Here is a 21,770-nt window from a genome sequence, read left to right as displayed (position 1 = left end):
ATCCTGGGCAGTGGCATAAAGCCATGGGTGTTGCGTGGGAACACCCACAGCAACATCCATGACCCGCCACTGTGACGTAGACTACTGCATGAAAGAGGGCCATATTTATGAGACCATGTAAAGCCGCACAAAGTGGCTTTGCATGGCCTTGTAAATATGGGCAGCACACAGCACCACCAGAGCGTAAAAAAAGTGATGCTCTGGTAGCACTAGGGGCTTGTTAGCATACCCTAAAGTGCCTGTTTGACAGACACAACCCTAGGGTGTTCCTGTGGAATTTGGAATTTCTATGTGGCCAATAGCTAATGCCATCGGTACCATAGGGACTGCCTCCCCAAATGTAATGATGGCCCAAGTAGACATTTTTATTTCCTGATGTCAAATTGGATACAGCATTAGATATTTTAGTTACACAAAAAAAACACCATGAGAGTTGTTAGTTGTAAAAGCACATTTATGTGCTTCACATATTGATTCTCCAAAAAGAAGTCCAATATTGGAACAAATGAAGTTTTCATTCCACAAGCTAACAGATATGTAAATGGATCCTTACAGATTAGAACCAACTCTCAAAACTTAAATTCTAGGTTCAGTTTGTACCGGACTCTAAGTACATTGTATGCTTAAGAACAGGGTCGGACTGGCAACCCAAAGCAGTCCTGTCAAATTTTGACATACCAGTCCCCATACGGTGCACAGCGAGTGAGTTCAGTGAGCGTGCCAGACCACTACAAGCGGGCTTGGGGGGGGTTTCCCCTTGAAAAAATTAGGGGAAGAATTGCAAAAATGGAGCATTCTACAACACATTTTTCATTGTATTATCAATTGTAGTAGTTTTTAAAGCATAGTAAATTATCACCTTAAAGTGCATCAAGATACGACAATATTTATTGTGGCTCTTTAATGATTCCCTCACTATCACCTTCGAAAAGTGCCTCTCTTGTCTTCATAGCCCTTATCTCACATGATTTCATTTGTTTTATAGCACCTCTCATAGGATGTCAGAGCATTTTACATCACATACACATACAGAGACAATGAATCACACATGTCCAAATCAATGTAAAGAAAATGCTACATAATGCAAAGGGGACTACAATATGCCGAATTAACAGGTCGTACGTACTGGTAGGCATTTTGAGTGCTTGATCTGGGGATTCAGAACGTAACACAGTGGTTAGGGTTGATATTGGAAATGGCCCTTTCTAGGGTGCTTTCCCTTTACTTTTTGCCTTTATCCTTCCCAGTTCTGCGCTGATCTAGATGCTAGCCTTAGGATGTTTAGCGCATTTGACACTGCTATTCAGTGCCAAAGTGCTGTGCTCGTCCTATACATACCGGTGACTGGTGAATACATGATTGGCTGATTAAAGTTAGCTGTAAGTCCCTTGTCTAGGGGTAAGACATATACCCTGGGCATGTAACTCGAATTCAACTCCATGGGCCTGCAGCACTAGTTGTGTCATTCACAGAGGTAGCTCATTGATCGTGCCTCAGATGTGCCCTGGTGAGGCCTGTGTGCGCATGTTACTGTTACATGGCTTGGCATTTGAAAAGCTACATGCCAAGGTTCAGCATTTGTCTCTTGCTATGTCTGAGTTCCCCCTGGTGACAGTGAGCGGTGTTGGGAATTGGTAGGGCGTGTGCGTTACATGCAAGGGTCATGAATGGCACAGGATAGTGTATTCAGTATGACTGTGCCTGCTTCTCACATTGGATTAGCATGGGGGAATGTAGGGAGATGCTATTGAGCAGGATTCCCAAGTGGCAGATTAGTAACTAGTAGATTAGTGTTTGGCATTGAAGAGTTCAGAATGGTGAATCATCTCCAGTAGTGCGAGTGGATTCGACATTACGTGTGTGGAAATGATACTTTGGGAAAGAGGGCATTTTCGATGGTTGTGGCTCTGTGTGCCTGTCGGCCTGTCTCTCATTTACATCTGGGTGCTGAGAGGACAGCTACATCTGTACTTTCCTGATAGAAGGTGTTAGACCTGGCACCAGAGGCGTGGGTCTCCCATGCATTTTTTGCCTCTGCCTCCTGTGTTTTTGCTGTGTGTTGGACTTTATTTTACTGCTCTAAATGCTTTGGGCACTTTGCCACTTTTGTTCAGTGCCAAAGTGCAAGTGCTCCCTTTGTAAATTGTTGTTATGGATTAGTGATTCCATGATTGGCATATTTGATTTACTTATCAGACCCTAGTACTGTGCACTGTGTGCACCCAGGGCCTGTAAATCAAATGCTGCTAGTGGGTTGCAGCACTGATTGTGTCACCCACAGAAGCAGCCTGTAAAATTTGTTGCTAGAAACTTTAATTGAGTGAATGACCTGTTTTAAGGATATCTTGATAACTGTATTGTGGATTATTGTTCTTTTGTTTTGGTTTAGATAAAGATTACTTATTTTTCTAAACTGGTGTGGTGTCCATTTGTAGTGTTTTTACTGTATTACTATATGTGTTCACAAATGCTTTACACACTGCCTCTGAGCTAAGCCTGTCTGCTCGTGCCAAGCTACTAAGGGGGTGAGCAGGGGTAATTTTAGAAGTGTATTCCCCTTACTTTGACTAGAAGCAAGGGTCCCTATTTGGAAAAAGGTACCTACCTCTGCCAACTAGAGACCCCCATTTCTAACAGAAGGCAATAAACTAGGGGCCCAAGGGAAGCTGCAGACCTCTGACTCTTAGGGGACTCTCTCGGACGGTTACATGGAGGTGTACTTGGCACCTGCATACCAAGGGGCAGAGTCTTGGGCCCCTTAAAAATCTAACCTCTTTAAATAGGATGGCAGACAGAACAGAATTTAGAGAGGGCCTGTGCATTTCGAAGGAGGCCTTCTGAACTGATTGCATATGCAAACGCCATTGTTGGTATAATAACTAAGGCTCTGGGCTCAGAAGTTTGAGGCGCCTCTGGATTTGAAACCATACTACGCTGGTTCGACACTGGGACATCGACATGCGGAATCATTATGGCTCGAAGGACTGCAACTGGATTTTCCATAGACTTTGGGGGCCTGGAGCTTGTTATGCTCCAGGAAGGGGTCTATCACTTGGTGGATTTTGGGACTATCACGTGGTGGATTTTGCCTGAACGCTGCTGGTCTTCAGCTTGTGCCAACTGTCGTGACCCGGGTCCCTAAGTACTCTCTAATGGCCGGTTGGCTGGCCTTCTGTCTACCAGATCACAAAGACACAAAGGATCTCCCTGTTTCCAAAAGATTGTAAGGACCGCGCAGGGTGCAGCAGAAATGGGTGGAAGTGATCATCGGATGGGACAAGGGCAGTGCCTGACAGCGCAGCCTCCATCTGAGGTCGCTGGCTCCCTCTCCCTGAACCCACTCAACAAAGTACTTTGTTGTGGAGAACATCATGACGGGGCCCGAGGGGTTTTGTTGTGCCTTGTCAGCACTTACATCTGGCTGTCGAGAGCTATGGGAGCTCACACCTCCACCTGAGGGGAATCACTTCTCTGGACTTGGAAGTGCACCATCTTCCTGAGTCTTAACATTTTGTCTATGGGGATAGGGATCCCACTCTCGGGTGAGTGCTGCATGGCGCCTGGAGGTTTAATCCGGATGCACAAAACCAAGTAACTGTTTCTTTCTGTTTTAGTTGGTTTCACCAGTCTAGTCAATGTGGCGCCAGCAGGGGCAACGTGTATCGTTGGCTGGTGTAGTTGAGTGACTGAGGTGCTGGGTCACGAGGTCTAGTCAAAGACCTGCGACTTCTTGACCATTGCAAATGTTGGGTATGCAGCATTGGGAATGTCATGTTTGTTGATTACCTCTGAATAGGGCATATAGGGTTATGCCGTTCTGCTGCTAATGGAAATATGGAAAGTATATGTTCAATGTACAGATCATTTTTATTTCAATGTATATATCATGTTGATTTCAATGTATATGTGTAATACAAAGACCAGTGTTTTATACATAGGGTGTGGAGTCTTTTTGTAGCGTGCACAGTATGTTGCAAGGGTGGTGTTGTGCCACTACTTTACACATTTACCCTGAGGAAAAGCCTGACTGATTTGTGCCAAGCTACCCAAGGGTGAACACAGGTTATTGGACCTGTGTATCATTCTCATCCTTTCTAGGTTGTAGGATTCTGACTGGCTCCGATTCATCGCAGCCAGCCGTTAATTGCTGGGTCTAACAGTTGAGTTTACTAATGTCCAAACAAACCCTTTTTAGTAAAATTAGTATATTGAAAAACTGGGACAAAAAAAACATGACTTTCTAACTTAGATTATGATTGTAACTTATGAACAGCACAGTAACAAAATGAACTCTGTGACAAAAGCAGTAACTCACTGAACTATGTATATAAAATACTGACCTGTGATCTGCATAGAACACATTCTTAGCACCAGGCACATTAACCCTCTGCCCAACCTTAGGTAAGTCAAAACTACCACTAGACAAAGCTCCAATCTTGCTCCAGCAGGTACATTAATCACCAAATGTATCTTGGAACTTTTACTGTAGCCTGAAAACTGTTGGATATATAAAGAACTCTGTAGTGCTTTTAAAACTGCTACACTGCTACAAAACCCGCCCCATTAACAAAAGTGTCCCCCCACCATTCCAGCCTCCCGGGAAATGCCTGATGCCAGGTACGGCCAGTCTGGCCTTGCTTAAGGAGCCACATGTAAGGATTTAAGGGGTTAGTTTATAGAGGTGGGAGATAAATTCTGCTCCGCTGGGGGAATTCGCGGAGGTTTGAACAAGTTCCTGACAAAACTGCCAACAGCCACATGTTTCTGGTGTATGGCTTGCCAATTGTAAGTTGCCGAGCACAAGCGTGATTTGGCATCACCTAGCTTGAATTTGTTTCACTAGGAGGGCAACCTGTGAAATTTCCCCAATGCAGGAGGGTGCGACCATTCGTGGTCAGAAAGCTGCCAATTCGGGGGCGTGGTTTGGACGCCGAGAGAGATGGCGGCTCGGTGATTCTCTCTGCCCGTGCGTGTAACGTATAAGGGCGGAGGAACAGGTCTCACCGCTCCTATAACGCTACAGAAAGTGGAAATCAGTGACCGGAATGTGAGGGGGCTTCCGAGGAGAAGTTTGGAGGTTTTTCGCTGCTGGGAAACGGCTCTACCGTCGTTTGAGAAACCCGCCTGATGACTGCGAGGGCTACGGCAGGAAACGGGACCGCGTGACTGCTGGTGTGTCGGCGGTCGGATGGTGACCGGAGTGGATCGGTCCTATGTGTGGTTCGAGGCAGAGACCAGCTGGTATGTGGACAGGAGCGCGTTTCAGATGGGGCGGATGAGATGCTTGGTGCGGAGAGGAGTCGTTGGCGCCTATCGCGCAGGCAAGATAGCGGCACCCGCTGCATAAATGTAGAACCTTTGTGCTGCTACTACGGCGCCTGTGGGGTGTACGGAGTCGATTGAGGACTCGGCATCGTGGGAGTATGACTGCCTTCTGGATCGTGTCCTGGTAGGGCTGGATGTCTGATTCAAAACCGTGTCTTATCCTTCACGGTACGGTTGGTGCTACGCTACACGTGAAATGGTGGAAATGGCGGCGTGTGGGCGTGACTGTGACAGACTACTCCTTCCGAGGTAGATCTAAGCTAGCGCGGCCGAGCCAGAAACACCACCTGCAGTGAGGCCTGCTTGTCTAATTCGGCGACTTGTGTATGGGGTTGTGGAGCTGCGAGTGATTCAGACACTACGCTGTGAGGGGTCAGTCTCCCATACTGCTACCCTGCTACCCTGAGACTTCACCGGCTACCCTGTTAACCTGAGATTTCACCTGCAAACTCTTTGCCTTGATACGCGGTTCTCCTGGTGACGGCGCGGCCTGGCCTTGTTCTTTTATGCCGATTTCCGTGATGTGGTCACACGTCTCTGCCCTTAGATGAAGAACAAGTGCTACCGTTCGGCGATCCACCGATCGCGTAGTAACGGTCAGGGAGGTGCCAGGTGATACGTTCATGTTCTCACGTGTGGTAGTGTACTGGATTAATGTGAGTTTACCCGAATTGGCTACTACAAGTCATCAGAGGTGGCGGTGTTAATAAGGCACTCTCCAAGTGAAGGTTGAAGCGCATAAGACAGTTGTGACCGGCCACGGAATCTGCTCGACTGGCTAACATGGCTGATAGTAAGGATTCTGTGAAAAGCATGAAGAGGCTCAAATCTGATCAATCGAATCCAAGTTCACCCAACAAGGGAGGGAAAAGCATTCCGGACCCAATGGATCTGATACTTAATAAACTGGATGAAGTAAGGGAGTTGGCTAAAGCGACCAAAGATGAGGTAGCGGCTATTAGGCAAGATAATCGCGAGACTAATGCAAGATTGTTGGAAGCAGAGTCGAGGATTAGCAGACTCGAAGATCTAGAAGTAAAATCGTGTGCAGCCGTCAAGCGCTTATGCATCACCACGGATCAAACTATGCGGAAACTGGCGGAGTTGGAAGACAGAAATAGACGGGGAAACCTCCGCATTTTTGGCATTCCGGAAGGATCGGAAGATCAGCATGCGAGCTGTGTGGCCTTCCTGGAGTCTTGGTTTACTCAGGCTACTAACCTGTCCTTTCACCATCCTCTGGAGTTTGATAGGGCTCATAGAGTGCCAGGCAGGATAAGTAAAAACCAAAAAGGTCCTAGAGCAATTGTGTGTAAGCCTCTGCGGTATCAACATGTAGAGCAGATTCTTGACTTCATGCGGAAAAACAACCATATTTTATGGAAATCGGTCAAAATATACATCTCACAGGACTACAGTAAAGAGACGGTGGAAGTTAGGAAGGCGTTCCTGGCTCTTCAACCGCTGCTAAAGAAAAGGGGCTTCCAATATGGGTTTGCAGGCCCTGCAAAATATCGTGTGATGGTCCATGGCTCTCCGCATTTTTTCTTGGATCCTATGAAACTGAAATGCATGCTCGATGGGCCGGAAGACTTGGACATGGAAACCAGTTCCTCAATGGGGGCAGTTGAGCAGGCCTCGGCCTCAGGTTATAAGTGATCGTTCCCTGCTATTTTTTGCCAATCCTAACTCTGTATGAGCTCCTTCTACTTAAGGTGGAAGGTTACCAACAGCACGATCTCTGTTTCAAGACATTTCCCAAGGACAGTTCTGTTGGCTGTATGCAGTTGTTCCTGGTACCTAGACACATACTATGTTTTAGATTAATGCCTCTAGGCTAGATGGGTGCCAGTTTACCTGGCTACGATTGCTAATGGTCATGTATCACAAGCTTGCTCATGTGGGTCTGTAAGAATGTTGGGGGCGGGTTGTTGCTCAGTTGCTGGCTCTAGGCCGGCTGAAGAGGTCCCTGAAGGTTGTACTACTTGGGCAGGATGGTTGTTGTTACAGGGGGTGGAAACAGGCTTCAGTTCGATTGGGTTAGTTCCTCTGTTCCATGTTTTTCATCATTCGGTAATGGTCATGCACGGGGGGATTCCGACGTAATCTCTTTCCAGTCACCATGCCTACATCGTACAGTTGGGGTGGGGAGGGAGGGGGGCTGGGGGTTTTATGGGTAGGGGTATGTGTTCTTTGTTTTTTGTTTTCTCTGGCTTGCATGATCTTCATCTTTTTGGTGCTCATGGGTGGGGGTGGTGTCGGGCTCTACTGCGGCTTTAACTGTGCTTACATTGTGGAATATATAAGTATCGAAATGTTGATGCAACCTTCTGATGCTAAATAGCTCAATTAGCTCTCCGATGGGAGTATGTAATATGGACAGATTGAAGATATTATCGTTTAACGTTAAGGGTTTGAACCAGCCTGTCAAGAGACAGAAGATTTTAGATTATGTAAAAAGACTGAGGGGTGATATTGTTTTACTTCAGGAAACGAAGCTTGAGGCGAAGCAGTTTTTCCACCTGAGGAATAAATTTTATAATGAGGTTGTGGGGGCTGAGGCAGTGAACAAAAAGAATGGTGTTCTGATACTTGTTGCAAGGAAATCTAAGGTGGAGATCTTGTTCTCTGAAGCGAGTGTAGATGGTAGGTGGGTCACGGCCAAAATGAGTAAGGATAATACAGAGTTTTATGTTACTAACGTATATGCCCCCAACACTAGCGACTTGTTTTTTTGGGACAAACTGAATAAACACATTGAAACTATTCCGGATAACGCGGTGCATATATTAGCTGGGGATTTCAATCTTCCAATGGATGCAACTTTAGATAGAGACTCACATTGCCCCTTTAAGTCAACAAAAGCACATAAAGCTTTTCTCAGTCTGTGTAAACGCTTTAACTTGGTGGATACTTGGAGACTCCAAAATCCCACTGAGAGGGACTATACTTTTTAATCTTACCCGCATGACTCGTATTCCCGGATTGACTTTCTCCTAATAACCCAGAATGGCGTCCCTAGAATAGAATCTACAACCATTGAACCTCGTGTATTGTCTGATCACTCGTGCATCTCCTTATCAATTGCTAATGTCAAGCCATCCTCTCGTCAGACATCTTGGCGTTTGAATGATGAAATCCTAAATAGTGATAAGCACCGGTCAACAATCCAAGAGACGATCTCTTCCTACCTTCAGATCAATAAACAGGGGGACACGTCCGATCTAACTAGGTGGGAAGCTTTGAAAAGTACTATAAGGGGAGTGTGTATCAACATTAGATCAGCGATGAATAAAAATTTTATTGCGAAGTTGGAGGCCTTGGAGATGGATATTAGGAAACTAGAGATTAGACATTTAAAGGATAGGGATGCCTTGTCTCTTGCTGCGTTGGCAAACAAAAAATATGAATATAATAAAATAGTTAGCGAGAGAGCGGGAGTCTGGCTTGATAAGGGCAGGCGGTTTAAGCTTTGTGTCATGCTCCCGCCGGAGGTAGGGATACAGCATAAACTACAACCCCCAAGAGGCACCGCGACCAGACACGCCCCCTGATCACAAGCACGGCCGCCCATAAAACCAGCGCAACACAAGGGGGCGGTGCCAATGATTCCCGCTCGTTTTGAACACTTTCAACGGCCCGTCAACCGGCGGCGTTCGCTCCGGCTGAAGCAAAGGACACCGCCAGAGTGCAGGTTGCGCTCGCTGCTCTGATTCCCGAAAACCTGCTATCTACCGACGACACGAGATACTGAGAGAGAGGTGAGTGTCTCCCCCACCTCCCGGTGACCCCGTGAGGCCCCCGGATCGACCACCTGTGTGCTCGCCCTTCTCTCCAGAACCTACGGTCAAGGCGCTCCTCAGCCCCAAGGATACCTGGGAATGAGATGCTGCGCCGGTGACACTGTAGGTGATACCGCAACCTTGTTTTCGCCCTGGGCGTGCCAACAATCATAGCGCTCCTCGGCCCCACGGATACCCGGGCTGGAAGTAGCAGCGCTGTCACAGATACCAGGGATTTCCTCAACTCTCCGCCTGCCTAAAGGAACCAACGCACTAGCGCTCCTCAGCCCCAAGGATACCTGGGCTGAAAGTCGTAGCGCATCCTAAGGCTCCTGCAACATTCTACATTACCGTGAACGATTCCAGGCACGAACCCCCCGCCGACCTCTGGAGGCTTGGACCAGTGCAGTTAACTGGATCTGACCCTCCAATCAATAACAAGACCCCTGATCAACCCTTCCCGGGACAACACAAGAGACAGGTATATCAACGTACATTCAGAGAGACTCCCCTTACAGAGAGGGAAAGATTACTTTGCCGCTAACCCCTCTCTCCCTTGTCTCGTTACAGATAAACCTTCCGGCTGTCTCCGTCCCGTCCTTCCCTCGCCCACCTGTCTCCTGCGCCCGAGGGTCTTTATACGAATCCGGGCAGGGGACGGATGGGAGGGGGACCCCTCTATAGCATCAGCGTCATCCCGAGGAGAAAACCCAGGGTACAGCTCGACACTTTGTGAGTCTAATAAGGCAGGAAAGTCCCTAGCCTCATACTTGAAGTTCAAGGTCCAGAAGAATTCTATTAGTGTCATTAAAGATGCATTGGGGCACTCGCATTCAGACCCAGACAGAATAACAGAGGTGTTCAGAGTATTCTACGAGGATCTCTATGCAAAGAATGAGGCGGTGGAGGAATCCAGGATTAAGGAATACTTAGATGAATGTGATCTCCCACAGCTTTCGGTTGAGGACCGGGTCACTCTTAATGGCCCAATTAGCACTTCAGAGATAGAGACTGCAATTAAACGTCTAAAAATAGGGAAAGCTCCAGGCCCTGACGGGTTCACGGCTAAATTTTATAAAACCTTCCCCTCCCTTTTGGTCGAACTCCTCCTACAGTTATTTCAAGGTATTAATAAATCAGGTGAGGTTAGAGGTACTTTGGCAGAAGCCATAATAGCTGTACTTCCTAAGGATGGGAAAGACCCCTCGCTGCCGAAAAATTATAGGCCAATTTCACTGATTAATATAGACTGCAAGCTCTTGGCTATGATACTCTCCGCTCGCCTCCAGGGGGTTCTCCCACAGTTGATCCACCCATCCCAAGCAGGCTTCCTTAAAAACCGGTTGTCCAGTGACAATACAAGGATTTTGGCGCACGTATTAGAAAAAGCGAAACTCCTAGACACGCCAACTGCAGCAATAACACTAGATGCTGAAAAAGCATTCGATAAGGTTGATTGGTCCTTCCTCCGCGCTGTCCTCCATAAATTCAACTTAGGGGAGTCATTCACTAGACTGGTAATGTCCCTTTATTGCTGCCCCTCGGCAAGAGTTAGGGCTGGTGGATCTTTTTCCTCCCCCTTTTGTTTACAGCAAGGCACGCGACAGGGCTGTCCCCTTCGCTGTTCCTGTTGGCAATTGAACCGTTCTAGTATCATATAAGGAATGATCCCAAGATAGCTGGTATACCGTTTGGTGACTGCACTGTTAAATTAACGGCCTACGCGGATGATGTGCTTATTGTGTCAGAAAGAGCGGATGAGGAAATTCCGGCGCTCATGACTGATATTGAGGACTTTTCCAGAGTCTCTGGGTATAAACTCAATAAAGACAAAACGGAGGTCAAACTTCTGAACAGTGTTGGGGATAAAGGGATTATCGGGGATTCCGGGCTCACATGGCAGCCTCTGTGTTTTAAATACCTTGGGCTAGATTTCGATAAAGATTTGGGGCCTCATGTAGGTAAATAAATTTTACCGTTTCTTAAATACCGAGCCGTACCGAATCGGTAAATTAGAATCGGTAAGTTATATGTAGGTAAAAATTCGGTAACAGTTACCGATTTGGTAACATTCGGTAATCACGAATCGGAATTCACCGAATCGGTAAATACCGAGGTGGTATTTACCGAATCGGAAAATACCGAGGTGGTATATACCGAATCGGAAAATACCGAATCGGTATGTACGGAACCGTTAAGTAAAATCACATGACTTTACAAAACAGCTAATCCTGTGCAACCACAGCCCACCCAACCAGGAAGTGGCCACACCCAGGCAGGTGTACATAATTAGCCGACCCTGGAGAGGCTTGGAGTGCAGAAGAGAGGCAGGGAGCCGGTGCCTGTGCGAGCGGGAAAACGAACATCGTGTCCAGCCAGAGAACACAGAGAGACGGAGGGGAAAGGAGGAGGAAGCTGAAATTTAGCCCCAAGGAACTCCAGGTGCTGGTGGAGGAGGTGGTGAAGCAGCACCAGAAGCTGTTTGGAAGGCAATCCCTGCAAGTGCCTGAGGCTGAAAAGCGCAACATATGGCTGGCCATCCAGGCCCATGTGAATGCCGTGGGAGTGACCCGCAGGGACATAGAGGTCCTAAAGAAGCTCTGGTATGACCTGAGGATTGTAACCAAGAGGAAGATGGGCGACATCCAGAAGGAGGCCAGCCAGACTGGAGGTGGAACCAACAGGGCACCTGCCCTCACCGAACTGGAGGAGCTGGTGGGGGCCACAATCGAGCAAGAGAGCGTCGTGGGTCTTGGGGACGCCGACAGCTCTGCCAGAGCCGCCACACAACAAGGTAAGACGAAAGCACAGCAATGTAGCACCCCCTATCCCTATCCCACATCCCCCAATGTGAAACGAGAATCACACTGCAGTCCACACGTGTCAGTGCAGACAGGCAATGCATTCCGGGAGATGTAGTCAGGGAAACACCAACCATGACGTAAATGTTACAGGGCAACAAGGCATGTCACGCACTCGAGGCACAAGGAGACAGAGGACATTTTGGAATGTGAAATTATGTATTGTGACGCTTTCAATGCAGCCCTTCGGGGACACTGAGCCAATGTTGTATTTCTGTCCACAGATGTGACATCATGCAGGACAGGGCATGCTGCAGGAGAGACGGCACACCGGCCACAAATATCACCTCTAGCCAGCACAAGTTCAGACCAGGGAGCAGGCCCACTGGCAGCCGCACCACCAACACAGGCAGCCTCGCCGCAGCCAGAGCCAGCATCACCTCACCCAGAGCCAGCATCACCTCACCCAGAGCCAGCATCACCTCACCCAGAGCCAGCATCGCCACTCATGTTCGAATCACCGGCCACATCTCCGCTTGCAGGTGTGGGAATGAGGAGGCGTTCAGCAGCCAGGCTACGAGCCTTAGACACCTCGTCAGACGACAGCATGGGCCCTGAAGAACTCTCCAGGCCCCAGGAAGGGAGCCATGCCACTGTGCCCCACACCTCACAGGCAGCACAGACGGGAGCAAGAGGGCGCCTTCCTAAGAATTAAAACGATGCTGACAGCGAGTAATTTCTCTCCTTATACCCCATGGTTGCTACTTCATATCCCTCGTCTTATATACGCTGGCCACTTCGTATCGAGGGTGTATAACATGTTATTACCTCTACCCATGAAAAAACACAAAAGGGTGGAAGTCATATGGGAGGCTGAACCAAACCTAACAGGCATACCTTTTGATTGGGAGGTGATCCATATGTTGGCCCTTACACACAAAGTCTCACCCATCCTATTTCAGACGAAATATATGCTCCTCAACAGGACATTTTGGACGCCTGACAAGCTTTTCAGATGTAAATTAAGAGAGTCTCCTATGTGTTGGAACTGCCAATCAGGTTCTGGTGATCTTGCACACATGCTATTTTCCTGTCCTTCGCTGGGGGATTACTGGGGGAAGATATTTGACTGCATTTGTCACGTGTTCAAGATAAAGCCTGTACAGGAATTTGTTTACGTTATTTTGGGGGCGCTGGATCCGCAAATTACAACAGTCCACGATCGTCAGCTGTTAGACTTAATGTTAACAATGGCATGTAAAGTGATTCTTTGCAAATGGAAAAATGCGAATGAGGTGAGTTTTAAAATCTGGCAGGAATGGTTATCTTTCTTGAGGGGGTCTAGTAATCCGGCTCTGCAAGCTTCTGCCTCGAGCCCTACTAATGGTAGGCTTTGGAAATCATTGGATGCATCCTCCTTTCATTATGAGCCACCCTGAGATGTATAAGGTGGTTGGGTCCCTCTGATTGGGGTTGGCTGCGAGTTAGGTCGTGATTAACCTCTTGAGCCCAGGGGCGCCGCGCCCACACATTGAGCAGTATATATATGGATGTACCTGTATATTGATGATGCGAGCCAGGGTGATTTTCTTTATATCATTTGTCTTTGCTACTTATTTTCCATTTTTGTATTTGTAATTATTGGACATGGACTACTTTGAACCTTTTGTACGGAAGAGTTACTGTATTGTCATTGTTACTTCAATAAAAATGACTTGAAATAAAAAAAAAAAAAGAAAGCTGCCACTTGATTGAAAAAATCTACTTGAGTGGCAGCAAAATCATCTCAAGAATTGGTTCCCTCTGGCACGCTATGTGGTGCCATTCACCCTGATTTTTCTACGTGGAACAAGTTCCCAGCGCTAATAATCAGCGCAAGAAGCGCAGAGTGCCTAATTCCGCACTCTTGTGGAACTCATGGTAATCATGCAGAGTTTTCATTTAACACTGTGGCATTCCATGGAGTAAAAGTCCACAAGTTCCTACACCACTACTAGTATATTATGAATGCGGTGATTCATTGATGAGACTGAGGTTGGACAATGCAAAGCATAAGAATCATTTGACATTAGTTCATCACAGCCTATGTGTGTATGGATGTGATATGCTTTCCTGCCAGAGATAGTGCTGCCTGGCATTGTTAGCTCAGTATTTTTTGCAGAGCCTCCCATAAAGGCACTTGACTCTCAAGGGATCCTTTTAAGGACAGCAAGATAGATGGCATACAGTCAAGGGTTTTTCTTTGAAAGTTAGAAGCACAACACCTGAATATAGAAGTGGGGCAGTGAGGAGGCACCTTTGTGTTTCGGCGTCGAGTGGCCATTGTCGACTGAGTAACAGATGTCTTGCACTTGGGGTGGATAGACCATGGACTAATTGAAAGTAAGAGTGAGGAATTTGTGCAGTATCCTTCTGAGTATAGACAGTAGGTCAGGTTTGTGCTAGAAAAAGGGGTATAGAGGAGAGAATATGTGGGGTTCGACAAGATACTTGTCATAAATTAAGAACTTTTTTAATGGTCAAAATAAATAGCTTGGGAGGCTTATAGGGAGACTCTCACTGTAGTCCAACTAGTGTTTTATCAGGAGGTTAGCAAAGTAAAATAAGAGATCAGGGTTATTCTTTCAGATGTTTGGTGAGTAGAATGGATGGGTTTGCTGCTCATGTGAATACCCTGGAGAGACACATGTGACTGTCACAGGTGACCAAAAGGTTTCTATTGAGGATCTTATTAAGAGAATGATATTAGAAAGAGGAACCTGTCAGGAGCAACTATTTAACAAATGCATATGGTTTCTGTTTTAGCAGTATAAGGCAATTTGATGCTCTCCAGTATGTGATAGTGGTGGGACAGTTCACAACATAATGTTGAACTAGTGTGACAAGTTAGGAAAAGGATAAGAAACATATAGTTTAAATGCAATCAATAACTATGTAACAGTAAAAGCCGTAGACAGAAATAATGGTAGAGAATCAGGAGGTGGGTCACCTCTTCAGGAACAGAAATGGATACTGTTTGAGAAGGGAATGAAGTTGAGATTATTCCTGTTGAGTAGATGGGCAGAGAGTGTGCGTTTGTGTGATCATAGAGGGAGTTCAGATGAAGGAAATGGTCAAACAAGGGTATAAGAGTGGGATCTAGTGATGCTGATCGCACACAGGTTTGTGCTTGAGGGTATAAATATACATAATATTCATGGAATTTTGAAGAAAAGTCAGAGCGATGCACTACCAAATTGTTATTTTATGTCACACCCAGTGGTCAGTTTTCTTCAATAGAAAAAGTATTTATTTTGATTATCCAACAGTAATATAAGAACAGTCTCAGCCTATGAGACTGTTCTTACATTACTGTTGGATAATCAAAATAAAGACTTTTTCTATTGAAAAAAACTGACCACTGGGTGTGACATAAAATAACAATTTGGTAGTGCACCGCTCTCACTTTTCTTCGAAATTCCGTTGATCTGCTTGGCAGTTTGCGTCTTTTAACGGCGGATGCAGGAGCAGTTTTGTGCACACCACACAACTATATTATAATTACACCTTATGGGAACATAGTAAGGAGGTGCGGTATTTGGAGTCCGCCGTTAATCCTTGTTTTCTATACATAATATTCATGGCTTCCTACTCAAAGTAAAAACAAAATAGGATTATATGCATTTAAACAGGTTTCTCTAACTACTTCTTATGGAAAATTAAATTGGCATCAGACATGGCTTAAGTACTTTGATTTCACATGCTACTTTCTAGCTCCAAATACTGTAAATTATTCTCATTCACTCTTTATATAATTAGGTAATTTGCAAAGATTAGTCATTTCAGTAGTCTTCAGCAAGAATTGCACCACTGTCCTACATTGTGTAATATCATTATCTCTAATGGTGGGGATTATCAAATCTCTCTTAAGCCTCCTGTACATCTGCAGAAAAAAACATGAACTAAATCTCTTTTTAAATGCACATGTCAAGAGGGATCTTGCTCACCACCATTTACCAAATATAATAATGGCTTCAACTCAATGACATCGCTCCGAAAATTTAAATCAAAATCTGAATGCACAATAATATTTTTCATAGGCTACATAATTGTAAGTACTTTTTAATTCATTTGTTGTATGGAACCAATAGCTCTTTAGTTTAATATTACCAAACATTTCAGTCCTCTAGCGTATCTTTTGTTACTGATTAAATAGAATCTCTCATTAAAGCTCAACACTTGTATTCCCCAATTTTTGGTAGATTTTTAAAGTATGCCAATTATTGATTCAGTACAAGTACCTTTTTAAAGTTTTGCTTATTTCAAGGCAGCAAATGAGAAAATCTTAGTCCTGAATAATCAGACATTTTTTAAATAATCAGGTGGCTCTGACAGTATCGTTAACCTCTATTGAATAGAAAGCATGTCAAGAATACAGACAATCATAAGTAGATTGTCCCGTGTATTTTATCACAAACAGAGCTAAAATGTTTTGACAATTATATATTGAGGGCGGGATTGTAAAATAGGTCACAGCTTGTGGTTCATTTCTAATGTGTATTTCTACAATTTCCATAAATGATGAATCATTTTTAATTGCAATCGAGTGGGCAGTCACAGGTTTTGACATGCCACTCTATTATGAAACATGATAAAAACATTTTCTTAGTTCCTTTTCTGACTAAGATTACCAAATAGTGCCTACTCAAAATAGTAAATATATTTTAATCGCAGTGCACATAGAATAGAGTTATAGCATAACCGATAATTTTGTCATTTGCAGACAATTTAAATGCCTGATATAGTTGCAAGCTCCCTATTCTTTTCGGGACTCGATTCACTTATTTTACTGGAAACTGATCTGCAAAGCTGACGTTTGTCTCAAACTATTTTATATGTTTTCAATTTGCTATGTTAGCATTTATTGAGATCCCGTTACCATTAGTATTGGATCACTGCGGTTTCTTAATATGAATGCTATTTTCCTTGATTGTTTGTGGTGAGTGGCAATTTTCAAAATGTCTAATTTAGTAATGTTTCATGTTGTTTAATATAAAAGTAAAATGAGTTTAAACCTGCTCAAGATATGTGTAGAGTGCTATGTGTGTGGATGGTTGTGCTGAACAACTTTGCCATCTTTCTGTTATATGGGTGGTCAGTTGTGTGTAGGCCTGGCCGGTAAATTTTGTTCCGTTCGCGGAATTTGCGATATTTTGACACTTTCGTGTTCCGCGGAGAGCGCAAAAATGTCAAAACTTTCGCAATCTGCCGCGAAACTGATGTATTTTTCTTGTTCGCGCTTTAAAAATGCAGTCTCGCGCGCGCAATCGCGACTTACCGGGTCCCTGCGTTCGCCGACGAGTTTTCCTATCCGTTCGCGCGCGCCACAAGATGTTGGATTGTTGGTAGCCAGTCGCGCTATCCCGTGAGAGTTTGCGAACACGTCATTGCGATTGCGAACAGGAAATAAGCATCGCGAGCAAGATGGACGCGTCCATTAGCGACCGCATGGGCAAGTTGGAGATATATTTCCCCGCGAGCATGCAAAAACACATCGCGAACGGGCGGGAAAAGCAATCTCCGCATCTTCGCAAAAGTTTCGCATGCTCGCGGAGATTTTGTGCAATTTCGCGATAATTTGCGAAAGGCAATTTTCTCAAATTCCGCCCACCCTTAGTTGTGTGTAGGCTGACCTCTGCAGATTGTTTTCTAGATGTTGAAGATGCAATCTTGTGCACTTGTAATGTTTTATGTTTTAAGCCAAACCTTATCTGAGTAGTTCTATGATGTATGTTGTATGAATGTTGATGCGGTGCAGGGTCGTGATATTGCAAGGCAGGGCTTTGCAAATTAAATGGTTTTGGTGCTTTATTGTGAGCCTGATGTTGTCAGAGGGTATATATTTTTAAACCAAAGAGGGACACGGAGCCAAGTTTATGAGGTCCTGCTCGTAGGCACCAAGGAAGTACTGTATAAGGAAATGAGCAGTTCCTGGGAAATACTGACTAAGAGGGGGGGAAGGGGAAGAACAGGTCTTTCTTCGAAATGCCCTCACGCACCCCAAGGGATGTCATGCTTTCCTGTTCGCAATCGCAATGACGTGTTCGCAAACTCTCACGGGATAGCGCGACTGGCTACCAACAATCCAACATCTTGTGGCGCGCGCGAACGGATAGGAAAACTCGTCGGCGAACGCAGGGACCCGGTAAGTCCAGTGTTTGTATTGTATGCCTATAGGCTGGTCTAACCTTTGGTTGTGTTTCTTTTTTCCTTGTTTTTATTCCCCCCTTTATCTCCCTTCTCCCTCAGGTCTCTCTACATCCCAGTACCAGTTCCTACTTAATTTCCCCTTACCATTCCTAGCAACTAGTGCTAAACGGTAGTGCACTCACCTCACACTTTCAACTTGGTCCTGACGAAGTGCCATTGACCCCTTCTGGGGCAGCTGGGGCACGAAACATGTTGACCACATCCACGCTTGATTAGCCCTCACGGAACATCATTCCTATACAGGGCTTCTACATAATTTTAATAAGGCTGGAGCTACCTCAATAATTAAAAAGCAAATTAAGAAGGACGGCTCTATACCTTTTTACGTACCTCACTCTTTGTGCACTACCCAGCCCTCACACCCACACGCACCCATACAGCTTCTTCAAAAGATCCCCGATAAAGAGCCCCGGTTTCGGGAGCCCGTCAGGCATTGCAGCGCCGGCCTGACGAGGGGCAAATGCCCATATGATGAAGCATGACATCCCTTGGGGTGTGTGAGGGCATTTCGAAGAAAGACCTGTTCTTCCCCTTCCCCCCCTCTTAGTCAGTATTTCCCAGACACTGCTCATTTCCTTATACAGTACTTCAGAGGGTATATATAGCATGTTCTTTTGTAGAACTGCAAATTATACAGCAAATTGAAAAGATGTGATGCAGTGAATATTATTAGGTGGGAAACATCCGTTACAACGCGATCTTTACACCACAATACGTTTTCAACATGACCATTACAACGCAAGTCGTTACAACGACTTGCGCTGGATGGCGCTATACACTAAGGAATAGTATAATTTACTATTCCAACACCTTTCCTACTGTTACGTAGGATAGATGTTGGAATAGTAAATCATACTATTCCTAAGTCCAGCGCCCTCCAGCGCAAGTCGTTGTAACGACTTGAGTTGTAATGACTGCGTTGTAGACATATCGAGGTGTAAAGACCGCGATGTAACGTCATACATTCTTATTAGGTGAATAATGCTCAGGCGCGGCGTGTGTGGGTAAGCGCTGTGGGGTGGGGGAGTGAAGTCAGCATACGATGGGATAGTGAAAATAAAATAAATAAATAATCCGACTCGACGGCTGACTTGGCAATGTGGCGAGAGCAAGGTAAGTGGTTACATTTATTTATTTATTTTATTTTCACTATCCCATTGTATGCTGACTTAACCCGTCCAACTTCCTCACCGAGCTTACCTGGACGAGCTGCCACTGATGATACTGTAAGGTGTCTGATGCAAGGCAGGCTTTTGGATTGGTCGAGCCTGACTCGTCAATCTTTGTTGGCACCCCCCACTGTCAATCAATCAGGATTTATAAAGCACTGCAAATCTACTGAGAGGTCTAGAGGCGCTGGGGTTGCAACTGATTTGTGGTCATCTGTTCATTCGAACAGCCAAGTTCTTGGTTCCTATACTGAATTGCTGGAGCGTTTGGGTGTTCCTGAGCTGCAGGGTAAGGTTGCTCCAATCGTTGGGCGCCAAGTGTAAATCTTAGTCCTGAATAATCAGAAATCTTTTTAATAATCAGGTAGCTTCGACAGTACCATTGACCTTTATTGTATAGAAAGCATGTCAAGAATACAGACAATCATAAATAGATTGTCCCGTGGATTTTATCACAAACAGTGCTAAAAACCATGTTTTGACAATTACATAATGAGGGGTGGATTGTAAAAATGGTCACTGCTTGTGGTTCATTTCTAATGTGTATTTCTACAATGTCCATCAGTATAAATCACCATTAATATAAATGATGAATCCTTTTTTTTTTTTTTTTTTTTTTTTTTTGAAAACCTTTATTGAACAGTTCAATAAGAACAAGTATGGGCCTACAACCCCCCAGGGCCGGCCGCTAAGCAATCAGGGCAATAACGACAAGTACAAACACAGGCAGCACTTCGGGGAGCAAAATCGTACTACTATTACTGTGAACAGCGTAAGTAGGGCACCAGGAGAAAAGGTTTTCATTTTATAATGAGACAAGGCAGTAGGATCAGGTGACAAGCAATTTTAAAACAACAATCACGGATCTGCAGAGTAATGGATGTTAGCGATTTACAGCAATCTGTTAGGTCGATGGCGCAAACACAAGAACATCAGGATGGGGAAGAACATAATATACAGTTGCGCCCGCAGGCCCCCGCCAAAACTCCCCAAGAACACCTCGGAAGTTGTGAACACATGGAACGGCAACGAGGCATAACAACAGGGAGTGTATCACGCTGATCCCGGAAAAAGGAAAAACAAAAAGAGTCAGAGAAGAAAAAGGAGGCCATGGAAAAGAAGATGAAAGAATACAGAATCCCCTCCCCCAACCCCCACCCTGCACCTCTGCAAATGAGTACGGCCCCCCCCCCCCAGCAGTGTGCCTGTCGCCCTGGAACCAGACCCGAAATATAGAAGAGTAGGGAAAAAGAGGTAGGAAAAGACCCCCACCGGGCGGGGGGGTAGAGAAAGTATTTATAAACTTGGAGGAGGGCCTTCATAACAGACCCCCGGCGTTCTCCCTCCCGCACGGTAAGGTTCCCCTAAAGTGAACAAGGAACAGCACCAAGACAATCTTCTCAAACCACGATGGGGAGCATTATGCACCTATTGTGCCAGTAGCCACGTCAGGAGAGCACGCCACCCCTAAGCCCGCCCGTCCACTAGGCGACCACCCCAGAGGGGCGGCCTCATCCCTGACCACTCTTCGGAATTCTGCCCACGCCAACCCCTCGACCCAGCATCACACCCAATGTCCCCAGGCAGAGAAATGTCCAACAACGACAGAGAAGCGACACACACAGGTGGGGTGGAAGTCTCTGAGGAACACAGTCCGCCGCGTGAAGAAACTGGCTTCCCAGGGCTGCCCTAGGATCTGTACTGCATGCAGGGTTCAGGGAGGCAGAAGCAGCCAAAGCAGACATTAGTTGCTGGAGTTGTCCCTGAGTCGTAGGAGGGCATGTACGGGACGAGGCCACCACAGCACACACAGGTCCATCGCCTCCGGGAGAGATCAGGCCCTCGGAAGGTCGAACACACTGTAGCTTACTGGCCGGGGCGTCTAGTCGTGCACTAACCTCAGGGGCGGCCGCCACAGCATCCTCCTGCGCGCAGTGTGGGTAGTCTCTGCGTTCGTGTGAACAGGCGGGCCGCCACTGCCCCAACTCCGACGCAACACCATCGAGCCTATTCCCTAGGATCACGAAACCATGAACAAAGGAGGAGTGAAGAGTACCAAGAGCCTCGAGGAGGTCGCCGTACCCCAGCTCAGCTCTCTGCGCTCTTGCCGCCATACTCCCAGAAGTCGTACGCTCACAGGCCCGCCGCGACCCAGCGGACAGGATGGTAGGCTTCATCGCCCAAAGATGGCCGCCAAGTATGCCCGACCCTCACCGGGGCCGAGACAAACGTCGCGGTGTCCACGTCGCGGGTGGCCGGGTTCCGGGGGCAAGCAAAAAACTATCCTTGGTCACGGGCAACAGTCGTCCCCACCACGGACCAGCCCCCGCAGAAATCCGGGGGCGGCCCGCCGCGATCGGGGCAGGATACGGACGGCGGCCGGGCAGCTCACCAGCAAGGCAGGGGCAGCCACCGGAGGATCCAAAATTTACACCCCCGGTCAT

General features: G+C 46.3%; 1 protein-coding gene across 1 annotated transcript in view; it reads right to left on the bottom strand.

The window, feature by feature from the left end:
• Positions 1 to 21,770, bottom strand: part of TMEM26 (transmembrane protein 26) — a 527,742-nt gene that overhangs the window by 105,746 nt on the left and 400,226 nt on the right. The window lies entirely within an intron of this gene.

The sequence above is a fragment of the Triturus cristatus genome, chromosome 1_2 (assembly GCF_964204655.1).
Source record: "Triturus cristatus chromosome 1_2, aTriCri1.1, whole genome shotgun sequence".
Taxonomy (NCBI): domain Eukaryota; kingdom Metazoa; phylum Chordata; class Amphibia; order Caudata; family Salamandridae; genus Triturus; species Triturus cristatus.
Note: the sequence above shows the minus strand (reverse complement) of the source record. Positions and strands in the feature narration are given on the sequence as shown.